Raw genomic sequence first — 11,177 nt, forward strand, 5'->3', positions numbered from 1 at the left:
TAGCGAGTGGTTCTTGGTACAACAATTTTGGAACGGTCTTTATGAAGACTCAAGAAACATTCTCAACATGGGATCAAATGGAATGTTCACCGAAGTTGACGACAATCAAACTTGGAACAAGATTGAGGAAATGGCTGTCTATAATTCACAATATAGTAGACCTCGCAAGGCTACTAGAGGAAAAAAGCATGAAGTGGACTCTATTACTCAATTGGGTGCTCAACTTAGTGCTCACATTGATACCATCAATTTGAAGTTCGAAAAAGCTATGGCTAGGCTTGAAGAAGCCTCAAAATCACCAAAGCATCATGTCAATGCCATGACGGCATCTTCATCATTCCCAAGTGGGATATGTGAGAATTGTGGAACTTTGGGACATGACCAAAGTGAATGTAGGGGAACAAATGAACAAGTGAATGCTTTTCAAGCATACAAGAGTGGTACCCCTTATTCAAACTATTACAATGAAAACACCAAATTCCACCCAAATCTCTCATACAAAAGCCAAAATGTTCAAAACCCTCAACCAACATACACCCCACCTCCCATGAGAAACCAAAATCAAAGACCCTTTTACATCCAAAACCAAGGTTACCAAAATCAAACTCCATACAATAAACAAAATGACCAAGGTTTTGATGTTCAAAAAGCGGTCCTCCAAATGCAAAAGAATCAACAAGAGTTTTTCACTCAAATGCAAAAGGATAGTCAAGCAAGGGAAATTACCATCAACAACATCCTAGCCCACACCAAAATATTGGAAACCCAATTAACTCAACTAGCATCTTCAAGCTCACAAAGACAAAAGGGGCAATTATCACCTCAAAGTAATCCCCCGAGACATGAAACGGTTAGTGCCATTCACATGAGGAGTGGTACAAGGTATGAAGCACCGAAGAAGCAAGTTGAGGATAAAGTTGTGGAAGCTAGTGACAAAGAAGAAATTGTGCAAAACTCCAAGGATGGAGAACCATCAAAAGAAGAAGTTTCAAAGAAAAATGAAGACAAGGCCAAGGAGAAGGAGCCCATTGTGATTAGACTTCCTTTTCCGAGTCGTCAAGCCAAGCCCAAATTTGATGACCAACTTGGAAAATTTATGGAGATTGTGAAGAATTTGGAAGTCTCGATTCCTTTTACGGAATTAATCAATCACGTGCTGGCCTATGCAAAATACATGAAAGTGATCGAAGCCATTTGGTGTTCACAATTAAGTATATGTGGTCGTTGGTCAATGGTCGATACAAAACACAATTTATACTTCACAAACAACTCTACAATTAGTAAAGAGGTAAGTAAAGGTCGGATCCCAAGGGACGGGTATTGAAATGAGAATTCTATTGTAACTAGTGGTGTCTAGGGGTGTCACAAATTGGGTTGATGTAGAAGGTTACTAAACTAAAATAACAATGAAAATAAACTAGCAAGATGAATAAAATAAGGGGTGTAAACAATTGATTAAAGGCACTAGGGTGTCATGGGTTCATAGGGGAATCATGGGATATGATCATACAAACATGTTCTCAAATTATAAGCAAGCAATTATTGTTGTGATGGATTGAGTTGGGTTATATCTTACAATCCTAGGAAAGTTTGGGTCCCGGAGCCGAATCGATTAGATTGTACAACACCTACAAGTCGACTTAATCTTTCCTACTCAACACATGCATGGTCTAACAAGACTCGAGTTGGGTTATGTCTTACAAGTCTCATTGAAAAGATAGGAGATGATAGTAAATGCAAGGATTCATAGGCTTAGCATTTCATCAAATATAACATGTGCATGTATTAAGATCAAAACAAGCAAGCAAATAGATTATGAAAGCATATTGATTTAAGCATGAATCATCCCCATGATGGTTTCCCCTAATCACCCATTAAACCCTAGCTAAGAGACTACTCACTCATTATCATGTTGATCATGCTAGCAAGGTTGTCAATCATACCAACAATATGAAACATGATGAATAAATGAAAGTAATTAGCAATAATTAAAAAAGGGATTAAGAGATTATACCTACTAATGATTCCAAAATAATGATGCAAAGAATAATAGAAGAACTTGATGATTGATGGAAGGTTGTCAATCTCCCAATAAACCCAATAATCTTCTAATTACCCAAAATAAAGGAAGAACAAGAGAGAGATTAAAGAACTAAAACTTGGATTAAAACTTGATTAATACTTGATTACAATATTGAAGAGAGATTTGATTGATATTAACTACTCTAAATATTGATAAGAAGAACATGCTCCTCTAATTAGCCTAAAGGGGTATTTATAGTGAAAATTAGGGAGGATGCATTAGGGTTAACTAAGGGCTAAACTAGTAATTACACTTTTTAAGTTGAGCAAGGAGGACCCGGTATTTTCTGAGAAAAGGGCTTCTCTTTTCGTAGCTTGAAGAATGAAATCCGTGCTGGGCTGAAATCCGTGCGGATTAGAGTCGGGACGGCCGGATTTGGGCTGTGCAATCCGAGCGGATTTAGGAGAGGGACGCTCGGATTGTGCTGGGGGAATCCGAGCGGATTCCAAGGAGAGACGCTCGGATTGTTGAGGCTGGACGGACAGATTGTCTGCAATCCGTTCGGATTGTTGGTCAGCTTCAATTCTTCTTCTTTTCTTCCCTTTTCTTCGTAAATTCCTTGGGGATTTCCTTGGGGACGCAAGGATCCTTTCTCAACATTGTTCTTCTTCTATAATATGTACAAAGGCCTTCTAGTCTTGTCTCTTCTTGATGCTTGGTCATTGAATACAATCAATTTAGCCTCGTTTTGCCATGAAAATGCAAGATTCTTACTCCTTTCCTACCAAGGGATCAAAATCTCAAAGAATATGCAAAACAAAGAACTAAAGATAAGAAATGACCCAAATAGGCACTAAAAAGCACGGAAACAATGGTAATTCGGGGGCTAAATATGCGCCAATTATGGTCACATCAAATATCCCCAAACCGAACCTTTGCTCGTCCCGAGTAAAGAGGTGACAAAGACTAGGACCAAAACTAACCTATCCTAATAATAATAGCCGATATGAGACAATTAGCGGGTCTCACTCCGCCCCTTCAACTCACAACAAGACAACCATGAGGTAGGATGCCTTCTTGCAAGGCAAGGTGGGTCTTGCCAAAATGGCGATACATCCAATCATTAAAGCACATAAAATCACATAATGGATGCATCTACAAAAGAATAGCCACTTTCCTCATCTAAGTGGCGGAAATTATCTACAAGGGAAGCAATTCAAGGGTACACAATCCTTCATAGATGCAATTTGTTCAAACTACTAAGCCTAGAAGGATACCAATAAATCACCTCCAAAGTGTGTCAAGCTAGGGTACCTTTGTCCTCAATCGTTAAATGCTTTTGTCAAGAGTAGACTCCCTATGGTGTTAGAAACACTGGAGGATCGTGGAATTCCCCCTCTTGCCTAGACAAGAAGAAGGGTCGTCCCCTCTCTACCATGCACAAAAATGGATACGATGGATAAAGGGATCGATAGATATTTGAGTTTCATTTTGGGAGTTTGCTTTCATTGTTGTTTTTCCCCCCAATTTCATGTGGCATTTGACATTTGAGAACACTTTCTTTTGCCATTTCTTTTTTATTTTTGGCATTTCAATACTTGACAACTTTTTGTATTTCTTTTTGAACATTTTCAAAGTCACCCCAATTAGTAACGAGGGTGCCTTGTATTTGAAGCTTAGGAGTCTATTTTTGCTCCTCTTTTCTTTTGATGCATTTTTGCAAACTTTCTTTCACTTTTCATTTCATTGAACTCAAATTTTTGAACAATTTCTTTTTGTGCCCATTCCCTTTGATGACAAAATGTATGGTAGAACATGGATGAATGATGGAAGTATGCATGGTTTCAAGGGTCACCTTGGAATAAACGGTAGCCAAGGAGTTATCACACCACAAGGTACTCTTGACTCGGCCTTAAACCATTGGTCAAAGGATACTAGCATGACACATCCTAGGGTGTTTTACAAGCATTCTAACAAGAAAAGTCTTAAGAAGAAAAAGCATCTACTAGGGCCTATATACACTTGTCAAGCTTCCCAAGTAGACGGTTTCGCAAAATTTTCTAACATGCAAACTACATGCCATGATGCAACTAACATATATACATCCTAATGCAAATGATTCTACCAACTAATATGCCATATAAACTAAATGCAAGTCCTAAGTTCACATTGTTGTACCGTATCAATCAAAATAAAGCCACATAGTCATTAACATAAAGAGGAAAAAGGAGATTGGAAAGATCATACCATGCGGTCTTCAATATCCTCATGTCTCGGATGTGGCGTAGTCAATCAAAGTGAACAAGGATAAACAAACATAATATATACAAGACAATATATACAAAGGAAATGAACTTGTTTTTGGATTTTTCAATTTTTCAAATTTTTATGGTTTTTGAATTTTTTCAATTTTTATGGTTTTTTTTTTTTTTTTTTTTTTTTTTTTTTTGAATAAAAGTTAAGTGTTAGAATTCCCATCCCCACACTAATATGGGCATTGTCCTCAATGGCCAAAATGATGGAAATTATGCAAAGATGATGCATGATTTCTATACTAAATGCAATTCTACACTAAGCTATACTACATGATGCATGGTTTTTGTTATGACGGAGAGGATAATTTAGATTACCTCCCGTTGTGTATGCATTAACTTCCCCAAACCAAATAAGACACTATTGCTAATGTCAAAGCATTGGGTTAGTTCATGCACACACTATGCTATGCATGAAACTAGATTGTCATTTTGGATTTTACAAATGGGAACAATAAAGAACACCTCAATGGAACCGAGGTGTGAGTCCTTTGATGTTGCTAGGACTAAACCAACAATGATCAAAATGAAATAAAATACAAAGAGATATAGACAAACCATGGGAGTGTAGGAGTCTCCAAGGCTAGTCTTCCATCATGCTATCATCATCATCACTTCCCTCATGAGAAGTGGTCACATTGCCACTTTCCTTGGCACTTTCTTCTTTATCTTGTTCATCATCATCTTCACCATCTCATTCTCCATCTCCACTTGCTTCCTCCTCAATATTATCATCAAATTCTTCACCATTTCCAACAACCTCATTGTCTTCTACCACGTCCCTAGATGCACCCGGAAACAAGGCTTCTTTATCCGCCCAACTAGGCAAAGGACAAGATGGATCAAGGAGTCCTTGCCTAGCTAAATGTAAGAGGGGAGGATATTGAGCCAAATAAGCATTCTTCCGATCTTCATAAGCTTGCTTGTGCATGGCTTGCATAAGAAGAGTGACATAGTCTTTCCCAATTTCAACTCCTTCCGGTTTGAACTCTTCATACACAAAGGGGTAAGGCGGTACAACAATGGAAGAGGAGGGGGTTTCATGATCACCCTTTTGTTGTTGAATGATGTACTCGGCTTCTTCGGGTAGGGGAAGTAGATAGTTGGTCCGGTGGACACTTAGGCGACAAATCTTCGCGGGTAAAGTGAATGATCGAGCCTCACTAGTTAGCCATCCACACTTGGTGTCAAGAGGGTTTTGAGCAACCCACTTGAACTTGTTAATCATGATAGGCATATCAATAAAATGGCCACCTTCCTTTGCCTTGTACTTGCTATCCTTATTGAAATTAGGATCAAAGTGCTTGGCTAGGACCGTGACTAGGCCGCCATTAACAATAACGGTTGTACCCTTCTTCCCACTATCAACATGGAGCCATCTATCAACCAATAGCCTCAAAGAATTGAAAGGCTTGGTATGGATTCTTCCGATATTCAAAGCCGATTCAAGGAGAATAAAATCAAGTCTTGTGAAATGATTGGTGTCTTTCCTAGCAATTATGGTATTTCCCACAACTTTGTGCCATACTCTTATGCCCGGATGGTGGACCAAAAGAGCACGACAACCATGAAAATCATCAAATTTCTTCCCGGAGATTGCCTCCCAAAGAGGCTCGGGGTCATACTTTCCATAATGCTTAAGATATCTTGATTCATCGCTAAGACCCAAAATTTCACCTCCGGATAATGCAAGAGTTGATCGATTAGCGGAGTAGGAGGTGATGCTCCCGTAGAAATTTGTTGTTGTTGTGGTTGTACTTCCAAGTTTGGTGTTGCTACCACCATTGCCAAAGCTTTCTTTGTTTGGAGAGCTTTTTGCCTTTGAGAGAGAGCCTTTGCCTTTGGTGCCTTTGTTGCACCCTTTGTCCTTGCCATTTGATGAACTAACCAAGAAAAGAATCAAAAGTCTTCAATTTGTAGAATGCCCAAATCGATTTGAAGGTTAAAGGCTTTGCCTTTATGAAATCAAAAATCGACTCAAAGGTTGAAGATTTTGTTCTTGGTTTTGATTGTTATTGAAGATGGAGTGATTGATTTGTTGTTTGAATGATGGTTTGATTTGATTTTGGTGGATTTTGTTGAGGGTATTTGTTTTGGAGAGGATGAGGGTTTTGATGTTGTGGGTAGTGTTTATGAATGAATGAATGAAGGAATGAAGGTGGGAGGGTATTTAAAAAAGTCGGAATTTTCGAAAACGCAGGGGCAATCCGTGCGGATTAGGCCCAATCCGAGCGGATTCTGCAGCTTTAAAATTTTCGAAGCTCTTTGAAGACGGGCGGATTCTGGGGGAATCCGCTCGGATTCTTTGTGTTGGGACGGGCGGATTTCTTTGCGGGGACGGACGGATTTCAGTCCGAAGAAATTTCTTTGTTTTCTTTTGCAAAGACGGGCGTCTTCTCCACAAGACGGACGGATTCTGTGAGACGGGCGTCTTTCCAGAAATCCGCTCGGATTCTTTAACAGTCAAGAATTCTCAATTTTCAGCTCAGCTCAGGACGGGCGTCTTCTCAGCAGGACGCTCGGATTGTTGAAGACGGGCGGATTTTGTACAATCCGCTCGGATTCTGGTCCTTTGTACCCGGATTCACTTCATTCGTGCACAATGTATTTCCCTTTACCATTCTTCCATTCTTCTTCATTTCTTGTGTTCTTCATTGTGGGGGCACTACTAAGGCATGAATAGCCTAGGCAATTGCCATCCCCACACTAAGGTAAGGCACTACACATCAATTGAAGTCATTAGTCCCTCCCTCACTTCTCTCTTACATGACAATTATTTTGATCAAAGTAGATAAAAATCCAAAAATGACAAAAAAATGCAATACGAGAATTGAAATGTAAGTTAGGGAGTTAGAAATATTTACAAGTGGTGGTTTAGGGAGGACTCCACCAAACTCTCATTCTTGATGAGATGTCAAGGGGGCATGTTCAAGGTGTTGTTGATGTTGCTCAACACCTTGAAGAAGTAATCAAAAGCTTGTTCATTGTTATGGTAGAGGTCCTCAATAGACCGTGGTCCTTGTTGTTGATCATGATCGATGGCATGCCCAATGTAGGGATTAAAAATCCCTTCAAACTCGTCGTCCCAAAGACCACAAACTTCATTGAGTTGATCATTGAAAATCTCTTGCATAGATGGGGATAACTCTCCCAATTTCTTCTCTTGGCCAATGAGGCCATCCTCTTCTTCCTTGGTTGATTTTGATGAGCCTTGCAAGCTCTCCTTGTCACAATTCACTTGCTCTTTGAATGGAGCATCTTCATCTTTCTTCCTCCATTGGAGTTCCGATTTCTTCCTTTCATCTTTCAGGCTATAATGATCAATCATGAAACATGGCTCATGTAAACGAGGAGCTCTCATGGTCTTGTCAAGATTAAAAGTTATGCTTTCATCTCCCACTTCTAGAGTGAGCTCTCCATGTTTCACATCAATCACCGCACCCGCGGTGTGTAGGAAAGGTCTTCCTAAGATGATAGGAATGTTGGAATCTTCCTCCATATCAACAATGACAAAGTCCACCGGGATGAAAAACTTTCCAATTCGCACGGGGACATCTTCCCATATCCCTAATGGTGTCTTCGTCGATCTATCGGCCATTTGGAGTGTGATATTGGTGCATTTAAGCTCTCCCATTCCCAACCTTTTACTTACCGAGTACGGCATGACACTCACACTAGCCCCTAGATCACATAAGGCTTTGTTGATCGTCGTGTCGCAATGGTACACGGTATTGAGAAGCTTCCCGGATCCTTTAACTTTGGAGGTGAACTCCCTTGAAGTATTGCACTACTCACCTTAGTGAAGGCGATAGTCTCAAGCTTCCGGATCGACTTCTTCTTTGTGAGGATATCTTTCATATAATTTGCATAGGCCGGAACGTGATTGATTAATTCCGTGAAAGGAATTGAGACTTCTAAATTCTTCACAATCTCCATAAACTTTCCAAGTTGATCATCAAATTTGGGCTTGGCTTGACGACTTGGAAAAGGAAGTCTAATCACAACGGGCTCCTTCTCTTTGGCCTTGTCTTCATTTTTCTTTGAACTTTCTTCTTTTGATGATTCCCCTTCTTTGGGGCTTTGCACAATTTCTTCCTTTTCACTAGCTTTCACGACTTCATCCTCAACTTGCTTCTTCGGTGCTTCATATCTTGTACCACTTCTCAAGTGAATGGCACTAACCGTTTCATGTCTAGGGGGATTACTTTGAGGTGGTAATTGCCCCTTTTGTCTTTGTGAGCTTGAAGATGCTAGTTGAGTCAATTGTGTTTCCAACATCTTGGTGTGATCTAGAATGTTGTTGATGGTGGTGTCCTTTGCTTGGCTATCTTTTTGCATTTGAGTGAAAGATTCTTGTTGATTCTTTTGCATTTGGAGGACCGCTTTTTGGACATCAAAACCTTGGTCATTTTGGTGATTGTATGGATTTTGATTTTGGTAACCTTGGTTTTGATTGTAAAAGGGTCTTTGATTTTGGTTTCTCATGGGTGGTGGAGTGTATGTTGTTTGAGGGTTTTGAACATTTTGGCTTTTGTATGAGAGATTTGGATGGAACTTGGTGTTTTCATTGTAAAAATTTGAATAAGGGGTACCACTTTTGTAAGCTTGGAAAGCATTGACTTGTTCGGTTGTTCCCCTACACTCACTTGGGTCATAACCCAAAGTTCCACAATTCTCACATATCCCACTTGGGATTGATGAGGATGCCGTCATGGCATTGACATGATGCTTTGATGATTTTGAGTTTTCCTCAAGTCTAGCCATAGCTTGTTCAAACTTCAAGTTGATTGTGTCAATGTGAGCACTAAGTTGAGCACCCAATTGAGTAACGGAGTCCACTTCATACTTTCCTCCTCTAGTAGCCTTGCGAGGTCTACTATATTGTGAATTATGGACCGCCATTTCCTCAATCTTGTTCCATGTTTGATTGTCATCAACTTCGGTGAACATTCCATTTGATCCCATATTGAGAATGTTTCTTGAATCTTCATATAAACCATTCCAAAATTGTTGCACTAAAAACCATTCGCTAAGTCCATGTTGAGGACATGAGCGACAAACACTTTTGAACCGCTCCCAAGCTTCATACAAAGATTCTTCATCCCTTTGCTTAAAACCCGTAATTTGAGCTCTTAGCATGTTAGTCTTTTCCGGTGGGTAGAATTTTTTGTAGAAAGCTAGAGCTAACTTCTTCCAAGAATCTATTCCAAGGGTGGCCTTATCAAGGCCCTTCAACCATTGCTTTGCGGTGCCGATTAACGAAAAAGGAAATAAGACCCATCTTATTTGGTCTTGAGTCACGCCTGTTTGAGAGATAGCATCACAATAATCGCAAAAGGTTTCCATATGAGAATGAGGGTCCTCACTAGGCATTCCCCCGAATTGGCTCCTCTCAACTAGTTGGATGAAGGCGGACTTGGCAATAAAATTACCGGTGAGATGTTGCGGTGTAGGAGTACCATTTGGTAGATTCTCCTCGGTGGGTATAGAGTGTGACGAGAATTTAGGCATTGTAGGTGGATTTTGTGGGATATTGTGTAATGGGTTCTCTTCTCCTTCTATTGGGAAAGGATTGACAAACTCACTAGTGGGTTGAACAACTTCACCAACACCTCTCAAATTCCTCCTAACAAGTCTCCTATTATTCGTCAAGGTTCTTTCGATTTCACGGTCAAAAGGTAACAAATCACCTTGTAACCTTCTAGACATGCAAAATATCAAACAACTCAAAAACAATTAGAACAAACCTTGAGGAGTTTTACTTCCCCAAGGTGAAAAAGACACAACTAATAACAATAAAAGAAATCTTAAATCAATTAAACACCGTCCCCGGCAACGGCGCCATTTTTGATCGAAGCCATTTGGTGTTCACAATTAAGTATATGTGGTCGTTAGTCAATGGTCGATACAAAACACAATTTATACTTCACAAACAACTCTACAATTAGTAAAGAGGTAAGTAAAGGTCGTATCCCAAGGGACGGGTATTGAAATGAGAATTCTATTGTAACTAGTAGTGTCTAGGGGTGTCACAAATTGGGTTGATGTAGAAGGTTACTAAACTAAAATAACAATGAAAATAAACTAGCAAGATGAATAAAATAAGGGGTGTAAACAATTGATTAAAGGCACTAGGGTGTCATGGGTTCATAGGGGAATCATGGGATATGATCATACAAACATGTTCTCAAATTATAAGCAAGCAATTATTGTTGTGATGGATTGAGTTGGGTTATATCTTACAATCCTAGGAAAGTTTGGGTCCCGGAGCCGAATCGATTAGATTGTACAACACCTACAAGTCGACTTAATCTTTCCTACTCAACACATGCATGGTCTAACAAGACTCGAGTTGGGTTATGTCTTACAAGTCTCATTGAAAAGATAGGAGATGATAGTAAATGCAAGGATTCATAGGCTTAGCATTTCATCAAATATAACATGTGCATGTATTAAGATCAAAACAAGCAAGCAAATAGATTATGAAAGCATATTGATTTAAGCATGAATCATCCCCATGATGGTTTCCCCTAATCACCCATTAAACCCTAGCTAAGAGACTACTCACTCATTATCATGTTGATCATGCTAACAAGGTTGTCAATCATACCAACAATATGAAACATGATGAATAAATGAAAGTAATTAGCAATAATTAAAAAAGGGATTAAGAGATTATACCTACTAATGATTCCAAAATAATGATGCAAAGAATAATAGAAGAACTTGATGATTGATGGAAGGTTGTCAATCTCCCAATAAACCCAATAATCTTCTAATTACCCAAAATAAAGGAAGAACAAGAGAGATATTAAAGAACTAAAACTTGGATTAAAACTTGA

General features: G+C 39.3%; 1 non-coding gene across 1 annotated transcript; it reads left to right on the forward strand.

Annotated features, from left to right (window-relative positions):
• Positions 1-9,367: 9,367 nt before the first annotated feature.
• LOC141589278 (small nucleolar RNA R71) lies at positions 9,368-9,474 on the forward strand. Its single transcript, XR_012520225.1, has one exon. It is a non-coding gene; the product is annotated as a small nucleolar RNA R71 (small nucleolar RNA).
• The last annotated feature ends 1,703 nt before the right edge of the window (positions 9,475-11,177 follow it).

The sequence above is a fragment of the Silene latifolia genome, chromosome 6 (assembly GCF_048544455.1).
Source record: "Silene latifolia isolate original U9 population chromosome 6, ASM4854445v1, whole genome shotgun sequence".
NCBI classification, from domain to species: domain Eukaryota; kingdom Viridiplantae; phylum Streptophyta; class Magnoliopsida; order Caryophyllales; family Caryophyllaceae; genus Silene; species Silene latifolia.